The sequence below is a fragment of the Pseudophryne corroboree genome, unplaced genomic scaffold (genome assembly GCF_028390025.1).
Source record: "Pseudophryne corroboree isolate aPseCor3 unplaced genomic scaffold, aPseCor3.hap2 scaffold_223, whole genome shotgun sequence".
NCBI lineage: Eukaryota > Metazoa > Chordata > Amphibia > Anura > Myobatrachidae > Pseudophryne > Pseudophryne corroboree.
Genome location: NW_026968879.1, coordinates 753,658 through 767,051, shown reverse-complemented (window position 1 = coordinate 767,051; position 13,394 = coordinate 753,658). Strand labels below are relative to the sequence as shown.

Here is a 13,394-nt window from a genome sequence, read left to right as displayed (position 1 = left end):
GAGGGTTGAAGCCAACTTTGACCCACTGCTTGGATGACATCACCATATGCAAATCCATCTGCTGCAGGCCTTCCCCCAGGAATGCTTGCACTAGTTGTTGCATTTGGTTTGTTGTTTGGGGGTGCTTCAGTATTAGGCAGCCTTCTGCCCTCACATGTTCATCTGAAAATATGTGTTCTCCCTGCAGTTGTTGTCCCCAGATGAGAGTTCCCTTGTGCTGCCTCAGTTGAATCTCCTTTACTTGACAGAGATGTGCCTGAGCAGCGGCCCTCCCCAGCCCTATCCCAAATCATACTTATTTTGCATAGGCGATACCATGGTCATGAAGATTGTTCTCCCAGGGTGAGGTTCATTCATTGCATTCTGGGTATGCTGACCCCTGTGATTTCCCCAAATGTGGGAAACTCGACTGCATTATTTGTGGTAGTGGGGGACTGTGTTTGTGCTTTCCTCTGGCCAGCTCTGGAAAAAGTCAGATTTCTTTGTCTCAGATCTTCCTCTAGCCTTGTTCTTCTTTCGAGAGTTCCCTTGTGCTGCCTCAGTTGGATCTCTTTCACTTGACAGGGGGGTGCCCGAACAGCGACCCTCCCCAGCTCTAGCCCAACTCCTACTTACCTGCCAGGTGAGATACTATGATCATGAAGGTGCTTCTCCCAGGGCAAGGCTCACCCATTGCACTCTGGGTGTGCTGCCCCTGCGATTTCCCCAAATGTGGGAAACTTGACTGCATAATTTGTGTTTCCCTTGGTCGGCTCTCGTATAATTCAGATCTCTTTGTCTCAGGTCTCTCTCCAGCCTAGTTTGCTGTCTGTTTCCACTTCTCTTTTCTTCAGCCGCTCCCTTCTATACCCTTGTGCACTATCCTGACTTCTCCTCCCGTCTGCTTACTTTGTGCCTTCCAATGCACAATGCAAACTACAGGTAGTGCTGCAGGGCCCACACCCTTTTACTTGCCTTACAGAGCAGCTCTGGAGCTGTTACAGTGCCCAGCTGCTGCAAGAAATCAGCTTGAATGCTCCAGGGGATGGGGCATGGCCAACATGAGCCCCACACCAAAGGAGGGTGGAGGTGTTTAATGCGAACTAGGGGTCATCCAAGCACCGCAAAAGGCCGCCATGCCCTGCACGCCCCTTTTCTCTTTTCATATGCAGATGAGGGTTGAAGCCAACTTTGACCCACTGCTTGGATGACATCACCGTATGCAAATCCGTCTTCTGCAGAACTTCCCCCAGGAATGCTTGCACTAGTTGTTGCATTTGGTTTGTTGTTTGGGGGTGCTTCAGTATTAGGCAGCCTTCTGCCCTCCCATGTTCATCTGAAAATATGTGTTCTCCCTGCAGTTGTTGTCCCCAGGTGAGAGTTCCCTTGTGCTGCCTCAGTTAAATCTCCTTTACTTGACAGAGATGTGCATGAGCAGCGGCCCTCCCCAGCCCTATTCCAAATCATACTTATTTTGCATAGGAGATACCATGGTCATGAAGATTTTTCTCCCAGGGTGAGGTTCATTCATTGCATTTTGGGTATGCTGACCCCTGTGATTTCCCCAAATGTGGGAAACTTGACTGCATTATTTGTGGTAGTGGGGGACTGTGTTTGTGCTTTCCTCTGGTCAGCTCTGGTAAAAGTCAGATTTCTTTGTCTCAGATTTTCCTCTAGCCTTGTTCTTCTTTCGAGAGTTCCCTTGTGCTGCCTTAATTGGATCTCCTTCACTTTACAGGGGGGTACCCTAGCAGCGACCCTCCCCAGCTCTAGCCCAACTCCTACTTACCTGCCAGGTGAGATACTATGATCATGAAGGTGCTTCTCCCAGGGCAAGGCTAACCCATTGCACTCTGGGTGTGCTGCTCCTGCGATTTCCCCAAATGTGGGAAACTTGACTGTATAATTTGTGTTTCCCCTGGTCGGCTCTCGTATAATTCAGATCTCTTTGTCTCAGGTCTCTCTCCAGCCTAGTTTGCTGTCTGTTTCCACTTCTCTTTTCTTGAGCCGCTTACTTCTATGCCCTTGCGCACTATCCTGACTTCTCCTGTCTGCTTACTTTGTGCCTTCCAACGCACAATGCGAACTACAGGTAGTGCTGCAGGGCCCACACCCTTTTACTTGCCTTACAGAGCAGCTCTGGAGCTGTTACAGTGCCCAGCTGCTGCAAGAAATCAGCTTGAATGCTTCAGGGGCTGGGGCATAGCCAACATGAGCCCCACACCAAAGGAGGGTGGAGGTGTTTAATGCAAACTAGGGGTCAGCCAAGCGCCGCAAAAGGCCACCATGCCCTGCACGCCCCTTTTCTCTTTTCATATGCAGACGAGGGTTGAAGCCAACTTTGACCCACTGCTTGGATGACATCACCATATGCAAATCCATCTGCGGCAGGCCTTCCCCCAGGAATGCTTGCACTAGTTGTTGCATTTGGTTTGTTGTTTGGGGGTGCTTCAGTATTAGGCAGTCCTCTGCCCTCCCATGTTCATCTGAAAATATATGTTCTCCCTGCAGTTGTTGTCCCAAGATGAGAGTTCCCTTGTGCTGCCTCAGTTGAATCTCCTTTACTTGACAGAGATGTGCATGAGCAGCGGCCCTCCCCAGCCCTATTCCAAATCATACTTATTTTGCATTGGAGATACCATGGTCATGAAGATTTTTCTCCCAGGGTGAGGTTCATTCATTGCATTTTGGGTATGCTGACCCCTGTGATTTCCCCAAATGTGGGAAACTTGACTGCATTATTTGTGGTAGTGGGAGACTGTGTTTGTGCTTTCCTCTGGTCAGCTCTGGTAAAAGTCAGATTTCTTTGTCTCAGATCTTCCTCTAGCCTTGTTCTTCTTTCGAGAGTTCCCTGGTGCTGCCTCAGTTGGATCTCCTTCACTTCACAGGGGGGAACCCGAGCAGCGACCCTCCCCAGCTCTAGCCCAACTCCTACTTACCTGCCAGGTGAGATACTATGATCATGAAGGTGCTTCTCCCAGGGCAAGGCTCAACCATTGCACTCTGGGTGTGCTGCTCCTGCGATTTCCCCAAATGTGGGAAACGTGACTGCATAATTTGTGTTTCCCCTCGTCGGCTCTCGTATAATTCAGATCTCTTTGTCTCAGGTCTCTCTCCAGCCTAGTTTGCTGTCTGTTTCCACTTCTCTTTTCTTGAGCCGCTCCCTTCTATGCCCTTGCGCACTATCCTGACTTCTCCCGTCTGCTTACTTCGTGCCTTCCAACGCACAATGCGAACTACAGGTAGTGCTGCAGGGCCCACACCCTTTTACTTGCCTTACAGAGTAGCTCTGGAGCAGTTACAGTGCCCAGCTGCTGCAAGAAATCAGCTTGAATGCTTCAGGGGCTGGGGCATAGCCAACATGAGCCCCACACCGAAGGAGGGTGGAGGTGTGTAATGCGAACTAGGGGTCATCCAAGCGCTGCAAAAGGCCGCCATGCCCTGCACGCCCCTTTTCTCTTTTCATATGCAGACGAGGGTTGAAGCCAACTTTGACCCACTGCTTGGATGACATCACCATATGCAAATCCATCTGCTGCAGGCCTTCCCCCAGGAATGCTTGCACTAGTTGTTGCATTTGGTTTGTTGTTTGGGGGTGCTTCAGTATTAGGCAGCCTTCTGCCCTCACATGTTCATCTGAAAATATGTGTTCTCCCTGCAGTTGTTGTCCCCAGATGAGAGTTCCCTTGTGCTGCCTCAGTTGAATCTCCTTTACTTGACAGAGATGTGCCTGAGCAGCGGCCCTCCCCAGCCCTATCCCAAATCATACTTATTTTGCATAGGCGATACCATGGTCATGAAGATTGTTCTCCCAAGGTGAGGTTCATTCATTGCATTCTGGGTATGCTGACCCCTGTGATTTCCCCAAATGTGGGAAACTCGACTGCATTATTTGTGGTAGTGGGGGACTGTGTTTGTGCTTTCCTCTGGTCAGCTCTGGAAAAAGTCAGATTTCTTTGTCTCAGATCTTCCTCTAGCCTTGTTCTTCTTTCGAGAGTTCCCTTGTGCTGCCTCAGTTGGATCTCTTTCACTTGACAGGGGGGTGCCCGAACAGCGACCCTCCCCAGCTCTAGCCCAACTCCTACTTACCTGCCAGGTGAGATACTATGATCATGAAGGTGCTTCTCCCAGGGCAAGGCTCACCCATTGCACTCTGGGTGTGCTGCCCCTGCGATTTCCCTAAATGTGGGAAACTTGACTGCATAATTTGTGTTTCCCCTGGTCGGCTCTCGTATAATTCAGATCTCTTTGTCTCAGGTCTCTCTCCAGCCTAGTTTGCTGTCTGTTTCCACTTCTCTTTTCTTGAGCCGCTCCCTTCTATGCCCTTGCGCACTATCCTGACTTCTCCTCCTGTCTGCTTACTTTGTGCCTTCCAACGCACAATGCGATCTACAGGTAGTGCTGCAGGGCCCAGACCCTTTTACTTGCCTTACAGAGCAGCTCTGGAGCTGTTACAGTGCCCAGCTGCTGCAAGAAATCAGCTTGAATGCTTCAGGGGCTGGGGCATAGCCAACATGAGCCCCACACCAAAGGAGGGTGGAGGTGTTTAATGCAAACTAGGGGTCAGCCAAGCGCCGCAAAAGGCCACCATGCCCTGCACGCCCCTTTTCTCTTTTCATATGCAGACGAGGGTTGAAGCCAACTTTGACCCACTGCTTGGATGACATCACCATATGCAAATCCATCTGCGGCAGGCCTTCCCCCAGGAATGCTTGCACTAGTTGTTGCATTTGGTTTGTTGTTTGGGGGTGCTTCAGTATTAGGCAGCCTTCTGCCCTCCCATGTTCATCTGAAAATATATGTTCTCCCTGCAGTTGTTGTCCCCAGATGAGAGTTCCCTTGTGCTGCCTCAGTTGAATCTCCTTTACTTGACAGAGATGTGCCTGAGCAGCGGCCCTCCCCAGCCCTATCCCAAATCATACTTATTTTGCATAGGCGATACCATGGTCATGAAGATTGTTCTCCCAAGGTGAGGTTCATTCATTGCATTCTGGGTATGCTGACCCCTGTGATTTCCCCAAATGTGGGAAACTCGACAGCATTATTTGTGGTAGTGGGGGACTGTGTTTGTGCTTTCCTCTGGTCAGCTCTGGAAAAAGTCAGATTTCTTTGTCTCAGATCTTCCTCTAGCCTTGTTCTTCTTTCGAGAGTTCCCTTGTGCTACCTCAGTTGGATCTCTTTCACTTGACAGGGGGGTGCCCGAACAGCGACCCTCCCCAGCTCTAGCCCAACTCCTACTTACCTGCCAGGTGAGATACTATGATTATGAAGGTGCTTCTCCCAGGGCAAGGCTCACCCATTGCACTCTGGGTGTGCTGCCCCTGCGATTTCCCTAAATGTGGGAAACTTGACTGCATAATTTGTGTTTCCCCTGGTCGGCTCTCGTATAATTCAGATCTCTTTGTCTCAGGTCTCTCTCCAGCCTAGTTTGCTGTCTGTTTCCACTTCTCTTTTCTTGAGCCGCTCCCTTCTATGCCCTTGCGCACTATCCTGACTTCTCCTCCTGTCTGCTTACTTTGTGCCTTCCAACGCACAATGCGATCTACAGGTAGTGCTGCAGGGCCCAGACCCTTTTACTTGCCTTACAGAGCAGCTCTGGAGCTGTTACAGTGCCCAGCTGCTGCAAGAAATCAGCTTGAATGCTTCAGGGGCTGGGGCATAGCCAACATGAGCCCCACACCAAAGGAGGGTGGAGGTGTTTAATGCAAACTAGGGGTCAGCCAAGCGCCGCAAAAGGCCACCATGCCCTGCACGCCCCTTTTCTCTTTTCATATGCAGACGAGGGTTGAAGCCAACTTTGACCCACTGCTTGGATGACATCACCATATGCAAATCCCTCTGCGGCAGGCCTTCCCCCAGGAATGCTTGCACTAGTTGTTGCATTTGGTTTGTTGTTTGGGGGTGCTTCAGTATTAGGCAGCCGTCTGCCCTCCCATGTTCATCTGAAAATATGTGTTCTCCCTGCAGTTGTTGTCCCTAGATGAGAGTTCCCTTGTGCTGCCTCAGTTGAATCTCCTTAACTTGACAGAGATGTGCCTGAGCAGCGGCCCTCCCCAGCTCTATCCCAAATCATACTTATTTTGCATAGGAGATACCATGGTCATGAAGATTATTCTCCCAGGGTGAGGTTCATTCATTGCATTCTGGGTATGCTGACCCCTGTGATTTTCCCAAATGTGGGAAACTCGACTGCTTTATTTGTGGTAGTGGGGGACTGTGTTTGTGTTTTCCTCTGGTCAGCTCTGGTAAAAGTCAGATTTCTTTGTTTCAGAGCCTTGTTCTTCTTTTGAGAGTTCCCTTGTGCTGCCTCAGTTGGATCTCCTTCACTTGACAGGGGGGTGCCCGAGCAGAGACCCTCCCCAGCTCTAGCCCAACTCCTACTTACCTGCCAGGTGAGATACTATGATCATGAAGGTGCTTCTCCCAGGGCAAGGCTCACCCATTGCACTCTGGGTGTGCTGCCCCTGCGATTTCCCCAAATGTGGGAAACTTGACTGCATAATTTGTGTTTCCCCTGGTCGGCTCTCGTATAATTCAGATCTCTTTGTCTCAGGTCTCTCTCCAGCCTAGTTTGCTGTCTGTTTCCACTTCTCTTTTCTTCAGCCGCTCCCTTCTATACCCTTGTGCACTATCCTGACTTCTCCTCCCGTCTGCTTACTTTGTGCCTTCCAATGCACAATGCAAACTACAGGTAGTGCTGCAGGGCCCACACCCTTTTACTTGCCTTACAGAGCAGCTCTGGAGCTGTTACAGTGCCCAGCTGCTGCAAGAAATCTGCTTGAATGCTTCAGGGGATGGGGCATGGCCAACATGAGCCCCACACCAAAGGAGGGTGGAGGTGTTTAATGCGAACTAGGGGTCATCCAAGCACCGCAAAAGGCCGCCATGCCCTGCACGCCCCTTTTCTCTTTTCATATGCAGATGAGGGTTGAAGCCAACTTTGACCCACTGCTTGTATGACATCACCGTATGCAAATCCGTCTTCTGCAGAACTTCCCCCAGGAATGCTTGCACTAGTTGTTGCATTTGGTTTGTTGTTTGGGGGTGCTTCAGTATTAGGCAGCCTTCTGCCCTCCCATGTTCATCTGAAAATATGTGTTCTCCCTGCAGTTGTTGTCCCCAGATGAGAGTTCCCTTGTGCTGCCTCAGTTGAATCTCCTTTACTTGACAGAGATGTGCATGAGCAGCGGCCCTCCCCAGCCCTATTCCAAATCATACTTATTTTGCATAGGAGATACCATGGTCATGAAGATTGTTCTCCCAGGGTGAGGTTCATTCATTGCATTTTGGGTATGCTGACCCCTGTGATTTCCCCAAATGTGGGAAACTCAACTGCATTATTTGTGGTAGTGGGGGACTGTGTTTGTGCTTTCCTCTGGTCAGCTCTGGTAAAAGTCAGATTTCTTTGTCTCAGATTTTCCTCTTGCCTTGTTCTTCTTTCGAGAGTTCCCTTGTGCTGCCTCAGTTGGATCTCCTTCACTTGACAGGGGGGTACCCGAGCAGCGACCCTCCCCAGCTCTAGCCCAACTCCTACTTACCTGCCAGGTGAGATACTATGATCATGAAGGTGCTTCTCCCAGGGCAAGGCTCACCCATTGCACTCTGGGTGTGCTGCTCCTGCGATTTCCCCAAATGTGGGAAACTTGACTGCATAATTTGTGTTTCCCCTGGTCGGCTCTCGTATAATTCAGATCTCTTTGTCTCAGGTCTCTCTCCAGCCTAGTTTGCTGTCTGTTTCCACTTCTCTTTTCTTCAGCCGCTCCCTTCTATACCCTTGTGCACTATCCTGACTTCTCCTCCCGTCTGCTTACTTTGTGCCTTCCAATGCACAATGCAAACTACAGGTAGTGCTGCAGGGCCCACACCCTTTTACTTGCCTTACAGAGCAGCTCTGGAGCTGTTAAAGTGCCCAGCTGCTGCAAGAAATCAGCTTGAATGCTTCAGGGGCTGGGGCATAGCCAACATGAGCCCCACACCGAAGGAGGGTGGAGGTGTTTAATGCAAACTAGGGGTCGGTCAAGCGCCGCAAAAGGCCACCATGCCCTGCACGCCCCTTTTCTGTTTTCATATGCAGACGAGGGTTGAAGCCAACTTTGACCCACTGCTTGGATGACATCACCATATGCAAATCCATCTGCGGCAGGCCTTCCCCCAGGAATGCTTGCACTAGTTGTTGCATTTGGTTTGTTGTTTGGGGGTGCTTCAGTATTAGTCAGCCTTCTGCTCCACCCTCCTTTGGTGTGGGGCTCATGTTGGCCATGTCCCATCCCCTGAAGCATTCAAGCAGATTTCTTGCAGCAGCTGGGCACTGTAACAGCTCCAGAGCTGCTCTGTAAGGCAAGTAAAAGGGTGTGGGCCCTGCAGCACTACCTGTAGTTCGCATTGTGCGTTGGAAGGCACAAAGTAAGCAGACAGGAGGAGAAGTCAGGATAGTGCGCAAGGGCATAGAAGGGAGCGGCTCAAGAAAAGAGAAGTGGAAACAGACAGCAAACTAGGCTGGAGAGAGACCTGAGACAAAGAGATCTGAATTATACGAGAGCCGACCAGGGGAAACACAAATTATGCAGTCAAGTTTCCCACATTTGGGGAAATCGCAGGAGCAGCACACCTAGAGTGCAATGGGTGAGCCTTGCCCTGGGAGAAGCACCTTCATGATCATAGTATCTCACCTGGCAGGTAAGTAGGAGTTGGGCTAGAGCTGGGGAGGATCGCTGCTCGGGTACCCCCCTGTAAACTGAAGGAGATCCAACTGAGGCAGCACAAGGGAACTCTCGAAAGAAGAACAAGGCTAGAGGAAAATCTGAGACAAAGAAATCTGACTTTTACCAGAGCTGACCAGAGGAAAGCACAAACACAGTCCCCCACTACCACAAATAATGCAGTCAAGTTTCCCACATTTGGGGAAATCACAGGGGTCAGCATACCCAAAATGCAATGAATGAACCTCACCCTGGGAGAACAATCTTCATGACCATGGTATCTCCTATGCAAAATAAGTATGATTTGGAATAGGGCTGGGGAGGGCCGCTGCTCATGCACATCTCTGTCAAGTAAAGGAGATTCAACTGAGGCAGCACAAGGGAACTCTCATCTGGGGACAACAACTGCAGGGAGAACACATATTTTCAGATGAACATGGGAGGGCAGAAGGCTGCCTAATACTGAAGCACCCCCAAACAACAAACCAAATGCAACAACTAGTGCAAGCATTCCTGGGGGAAGTTCTGCAGAAGACGGATTTGCATACGGTGATGTCATCCAAGCAGTGGGTCAAAGTTGGCTTCAACCCTCATCTGCATATGAAAAGAGAAAAGGAGCGTGCAGGGCATGGCGGCCTTTTGCGGTGCTTGGATGACCCCTAGTTCGCATTAAACACCTCCACCCTCCTTTGGTGTGGGGCTCATGTTGGCCATGCCCCATCCCCTGAAGCATTCAAGCTGATTTCTTGCAGCAGCTGGGCACTGTAACATCTCCAGAGCTGCTCTGTAAGGCAAGTAAAAGGGTGTGGGCCCTGCAGCACTACCTGTAGTTTGCATTGTGCATTGGAAGGCACAAAGTAAGCAGACGGGAGGAGAAGTCAGGATAGTGCACAAGGGTATAGAAGGGAGCGGCTGAAGAAAAGATAAGTGGAAACAGACAGCAAACTAGGTTGGAGAGAGACCTGAGACAAAGAGATCTGAATTACACGAGAGCCGACCAGGGGAAACACAAATTATGCAGTCAAGTTTCCCACATTTGGGGAAATCGCAGGGGCAGCACACCCAGAGTGCAATGGGTGAGCCTTGCCCTGGGAGAAGCACCTTCATGATCATAGTATCTCACCTGGCAGGTAAGTAGGAGTTGGGCTAGAGCTGGGGAGGGTCTCTGCTTGGGCACCCCCCTGTCAAGTGAAGGAGATCCAACTGAGGCAGCACAAGGGAACTCTCGAAAGAAGAACAAGGCTAGAGGAAGATCTGAACAAAGAAATCTGACTTTTACCAGAGCTGACCAGAGGAAAACACAAACACAGTCCCCCACTACCACAAATAAAGCAGTCGAGTTTCCCACATTTGGGGAAATCACAGGGGTCAGCATACCCATAATGCAATGAATGAACCTCACCCTGGGAGAATAATCTTCATGACCATGGTATCTCCTATGCAAAATAAGTATGATTTGGGATAGAGCTGGGGAGGGCCGCTGCTCAGGCACATCTCTGTCAAGTAAAGGAGATTCAACTGAGGCAGCACAAGGGAACTCTCATCTGGGGACAACAACTGCAGGGAGAACACATATTTTCAGATGAACATGGGAGGGCAGAAGGCTGCCTAATACTGAAGCACCCCCAAACAACAAACCAAATGCAACAACTAGTGCAAGCATTCCTGGGGGAAGTTCTGCAGAAGACGGATTTGCATACGGTGATGTCATCCAAGCAGTGGGTCAAAGTTGGCTTCAACCCTCATCTGCATATGAAAAGAGAAAAGGGGCGTGCAGGGCATGGCGGCCTTTTGCGGTGCTTGGATGACCCCTAGTTCGCATTAAACACCTCCACCCTCCTTTGGTGTGGGGCTCATGTTGGCCATGCCCCATCCCCTGAAGCATTCAAGCTGATTTCTTGCAGCAGCTGGGCACTGTAACAGCTCCAGAGCTGCTCTGTAAGGCAAGTAAAAGGGTGTGGGCCCTGCAGCACTACCTGTAGTTTGCATTGTGCATTGGAAGGCACAAAGTAAGCAGACGGGAGGAGAAGTCAGGATAGTGCACAAGGGTATAGAAGGGAGCGGCTGAAGAAAAGAGAAGTGGAAACAGACAGCAAACTAGGCTGGAGAGAGACCTGAGACAAAGAGATCTGAATTATACGAGAGCCGACCAGGGGAAACACAAATTATGCAGTCAAGTTTCCCACATTTGGGGAAATCACAGGAGCAGCACACCCAGAGTACAATGGGTGAGCCTTGCCCTGGGAGAAGCACCTTCATGATCATAGTATCTCACCTGGCAGGTAAGTAGGAGTTGGGCTAGAGCTGGGGAGGGTCGCTGCTCGGGTACCCCCCTGTAAAGTGAAGGAGATCCAACTGAGGCAGCACAAGGGAACTCTCGAAAAAAGAACAAGGCTAAAGGAAAATCTGAGACAAAGAAATCTGACTTTTACCAGAGCTGACCAGAGGAAAGCACAAACACAGTCTCCCACTACCACAAATAATGCAGTCAAGTTTCCCACATTTGGGGAAATCACAGGGGTCAGCATACCCAAAATGCAATGAATGAACCTCACCCTGGGAGAAAAATCTTCATGACCATGGTATCTCCTATGCAAAATAAGTATGATTTGGAATAGGGCTGGGGAGGGCCGCTGCTCATGCACATCTCTGTCAAGTAAAGGAGATTCAACTGAGGCAGCACAAGGGAACTCTCATCTTGGGACAACAACTGCAGGGAGAACATATATTTTCAGATGAACATGGGAGGGCAGAAGGCTGCCTAATACTGAAGCACCCCCAAACAACAAACCAAATGCAACAACTAGTGCAAGCATTCCTGGGGGAAGGCCTGCCGCAGATGGATTTGCATATGGTGATGTCATCCAAGCAGTGGGTCAAAGTTGGCTTCAACCCTCGTCTGCATATGAAAAGAGAAAAGGGGCGTGCAGGGCATGGTGGCCTTTTGCGGCGCTTGGCTGACCCCTAGTTTGCATTAAACACCTCCACCCTCCTTTGGTGTGGGGCTCATGTTGGCTATGCCCCAGCCCCTGAAGCATTCAAGCTGATTTCTTGCAGCAGCTGGGCACTGTAACAGCTCCAGAGCTGCTCTGTAAGGCAAGTAAAAGGGTGTGGGCCCTGCAGCACTACCTGTAGTTTGCATTGTGCATTGGAAGGCACAAAGTAAGCAGACGGGAGTAGAAGTCAGGATAGTGCACAAGGGTATAGAAGGGAGCGGCTGAAGAAAAGAGAAGTGGAAACAGACAGCAAACTAGGCTGGAGAGAGACCTGAGACAAAGAGATCTGAATTATACGAGAGCCGACGAGGGGAAACACAAATTATGCAGTCAAGTTTCCCACATTTGGGGAAATCGCAGGAGCAGCACACCCAGAGTGCAATGGTTGAGCCTTGCCCTGGGAGAAGCACCTTCATGATCATAGTATCTCACCTGGCAGGTAAGTAGGAGTTGGGCTAGAGCTGGGGAGGGTCGCTGCTCGGGTTCCCCCCTGTGAAGTGAAGGAGATCCAACTGAGGCAGCACCAGGGAACTCTCGAAAGAAGAACAAGGCTAGAGGAAGATCTGAGACAAAGAAATCTGACTTTTACCAGAGCTGACCAGAGGAAAGCACAAACACAGTCCCCCACTACCACAAATAATGCAGTCGAGTTTCCCACATTTGGGAAAATCACAGGGGTCAGCATACCCAGAATGCAATGAATGAACCTCACCCTGGGAGAACAATCTTCATGACCATGGTATCTCCTATGCAAAATAAGTATGATTTGGGATAGGGCTTGTGAGGGCAGCTGCTCAGGCACATCTCTGTCAAGTAAAGGAGATTCAACTGAGGCAGCACAAGTGAACTCTCATCTGGGGACAACAACTGCAGGGAGACCACATCTTTTCAGATGAACATGGGAGGGCGGAAGGCTGCCTAATACTGAAGCACCATCAAATATCAAACCATATGCAACAACTAGTACAAGCACTCCTGGGGGAAGGTCTGCAGCAGACGGATTTGCATACGGTGATGTTATCCAAGCAGTGGGCCAAAGTTGACTGGAACCCTCATCTGCATATGAAAAGAGAAAAGGGGCATGCAGGGCATGGCGGCCTTTTGCAGTGCTTGGATGACCCCTAGTTCGCATTAAACACCTCCCCCCTCCTTTGGTGTGGGGCTCATGTTGGCCATGCCCCATCCCCTGAAGCATTCAAGCTGATTTCTTGCAGCAGCTGGGCACTGTAACAGCTCCAGAGCTGCTCTGTAAGGCAAGTAAAAGGGTGTGGGCCCTGCAGCACTACCTGTAGTTTGCATTGTGCATTGGAAGGCACAAAGTAAGCAGACGGGAGGAGAAGTCAGGATAGTGCACAAGGGTATAGAAGGGAGCGGCTGAAGAAAAGAGAAGTGGAAACAGACAGCAAACTAGGCTGGAGAGAGACCTGAGACAAATAGATCTGAATTATACGAGAGCCGACCAGGGGAAACACAAATTATGCAGTCAAGTTTCCCACATTTGGGGAAATCGCAGGGGCAGCACACCCAGAGTGCAATGGGTGAGCCTTGCCCTGGGAGAAGCACCTTCATGATCATAGTATCTCACCTGGCAGGTAAGTAGGAGTTGGGCTAGAGCTGGGGAGGGTCGCTGTTCGGGCACCCCCCTGTCAAGTGAAAGAGATCCAACTGAGGCAGCACAAGGGAACTCTCGAAAGAAGAACAAGGCTAGAGGAAGATCTGA

General features: G+C 50.3%; 21 non-coding genes and 2 pseudogenes across 21 annotated transcripts; 14 read left to right on the top strand and 9 right to left on the bottom strand.

The window, feature by feature from the left end:
* Window positions 1–291: 291 nt before the first annotated feature.
* On the top strand, window positions 292–455 carry LOC135008586 (U1 spliceosomal RNA). The gene has a single exon (XR_010208240.1). It is a non-coding gene; the product is annotated as a U1 spliceosomal RNA (small nuclear RNA).
* A 152-nt stretch (window positions 456–607) lies between these two features.
* On the top strand, window positions 608–770 carry LOC135008739 (U1 spliceosomal RNA). The gene has a single exon (XR_010208388.1). It is a non-coding gene; the product is annotated as a U1 spliceosomal RNA (small nuclear RNA).
* Window positions 771–1,444: 674 nt separating this feature from the next.
* On the top strand, window positions 1,445–1,608 carry LOC135008598 (U1 spliceosomal RNA). The gene has a single exon (XR_010208252.1). It is a non-coding gene; the product is annotated as a U1 spliceosomal RNA (small nuclear RNA).
* Window positions 1,609–1,760: 152 nt separating this feature from the next.
* On the top strand, window positions 1,761–1,923 carry LOC135008807 (U1 spliceosomal RNA). Its single transcript, XR_010208453.1, has one exon. It is a non-coding gene; the product is annotated as a U1 spliceosomal RNA (small nuclear RNA).
* Window positions 1,924–2,594: 671 nt separating this feature from the next.
* Window positions 2,595–2,758, top strand: LOC135008672 (U1 spliceosomal RNA). The gene has a single exon (XR_010208325.1). It is a non-coding gene; the product is annotated as a U1 spliceosomal RNA (small nuclear RNA).
* A 152-nt stretch (window positions 2,759–2,910) lies between these two features.
* Window positions 2,911–3,046, top strand: LOC135008868 (U1 spliceosomal RNA; annotated as a pseudogene).
* A 698-nt stretch (window positions 3,047–3,744) lies between these two features.
* Window positions 3,745–3,908, top strand: LOC135008640 (U1 spliceosomal RNA). Its single transcript, XR_010208292.1, has one exon. It is a non-coding gene; the product is annotated as a U1 spliceosomal RNA (small nuclear RNA).
* Window positions 3,909–4,060: 152 nt separating this feature from the next.
* Window positions 4,061–4,223, top strand: LOC135008752 (U1 spliceosomal RNA). Its single transcript, XR_010208399.1, has one exon. It is a non-coding gene; the product is annotated as a U1 spliceosomal RNA (small nuclear RNA).
* Window positions 4,224–4,897: 674 nt separating this feature from the next.
* On the top strand, window positions 4,898–5,061 carry LOC135008679 (U1 spliceosomal RNA). The gene has a single exon (XR_010208331.1). It is a non-coding gene; the product is annotated as a U1 spliceosomal RNA (small nuclear RNA).
* Window positions 5,062–5,213: 152 nt separating this feature from the next.
* Window positions 5,214–5,376, top strand: LOC135008839 (U1 spliceosomal RNA). Its single transcript, XR_010208466.1, has one exon. It is a non-coding gene; the product is annotated as a U1 spliceosomal RNA (small nuclear RNA).
* Window positions 5,377–6,050: 674 nt separating this feature from the next.
* LOC135008641 (U1 spliceosomal RNA) lies at window positions 6,051–6,214 on the top strand. Its single transcript, XR_010208293.1, has one exon. It is a non-coding gene; the product is annotated as a U1 spliceosomal RNA (small nuclear RNA).
* Window positions 6,215–6,356: 142 nt separating this feature from the next.
* On the top strand, window positions 6,357–6,519 carry LOC135008712 (U1 spliceosomal RNA). Its single transcript, XR_010208363.1, has one exon. It is a non-coding gene; the product is annotated as a U1 spliceosomal RNA (small nuclear RNA).
* Window positions 6,520–7,193: 674 nt separating this feature from the next.
* On the top strand, window positions 7,194–7,357 carry LOC135008646 (U1 spliceosomal RNA). Its single transcript, XR_010208298.1, has one exon. It is a non-coding gene; the product is annotated as a U1 spliceosomal RNA (small nuclear RNA).
* Window positions 7,358–7,509: 152 nt separating this feature from the next.
* Window positions 7,510–7,672, top strand: LOC135008730 (U1 spliceosomal RNA). Its single transcript, XR_010208379.1, has one exon. It is a non-coding gene; the product is annotated as a U1 spliceosomal RNA (small nuclear RNA).
* An 828-nt stretch (window positions 7,673–8,500) lies between these two features.
* On the bottom strand, window positions 8,501–8,663 carry LOC135008851 (U1 spliceosomal RNA). The gene has a single exon (XR_010208476.1). It is a non-coding gene; the product is annotated as a U1 spliceosomal RNA (small nuclear RNA).
* Window positions 8,664–8,815: 152 nt separating this feature from the next.
* LOC135008563 (U1 spliceosomal RNA) lies at window positions 8,816–8,979 on the bottom strand. The gene has a single exon (XR_010208217.1). It is a non-coding gene; the product is annotated as a U1 spliceosomal RNA (small nuclear RNA).
* Window positions 8,980–9,653: 674 nt separating this feature from the next.
* On the bottom strand, window positions 9,654–9,816 carry LOC135008687 (U1 spliceosomal RNA). The gene has a single exon (XR_010208339.1). It is a non-coding gene; the product is annotated as a U1 spliceosomal RNA (small nuclear RNA).
* A 151-nt stretch (window positions 9,817–9,967) lies between these two features.
* LOC135008632 (U1 spliceosomal RNA) lies at window positions 9,968–10,131 on the bottom strand. Its single transcript, XR_010208285.1, has one exon. It is a non-coding gene; the product is annotated as a U1 spliceosomal RNA (small nuclear RNA).
* A 674-nt stretch (window positions 10,132–10,805) lies between these two features.
* LOC135008815 (U1 spliceosomal RNA) lies at window positions 10,806–10,968 on the bottom strand. The gene has a single exon (XR_010208459.1). It is a non-coding gene; the product is annotated as a U1 spliceosomal RNA (small nuclear RNA).
* Window positions 10,969–11,120: 152 nt separating this feature from the next.
* LOC135008662 (U1 spliceosomal RNA) lies at window positions 11,121–11,284 on the bottom strand. Its single transcript, XR_010208314.1, has one exon. It is a non-coding gene; the product is annotated as a U1 spliceosomal RNA (small nuclear RNA).
* A 701-nt stretch (window positions 11,285–11,985) lies between these two features.
* LOC135008830 (U1 spliceosomal RNA) lies at window positions 11,986–12,121 on the bottom strand (annotated as a pseudogene).
* A 152-nt stretch (window positions 12,122–12,273) lies between these two features.
* Window positions 12,274–12,437, bottom strand: LOC135008927 (U1 spliceosomal RNA). Its single transcript, XR_010208528.1, has one exon. It is a non-coding gene; the product is annotated as a U1 spliceosomal RNA (small nuclear RNA).
* A 674-nt stretch (window positions 12,438–13,111) lies between these two features.
* LOC135008722 (U1 spliceosomal RNA) lies at window positions 13,112–13,274 on the bottom strand. The gene has a single exon (XR_010208371.1). It is a non-coding gene; the product is annotated as a U1 spliceosomal RNA (small nuclear RNA).
* Window positions 13,275–13,394: the final 120 nt, after the last annotated feature.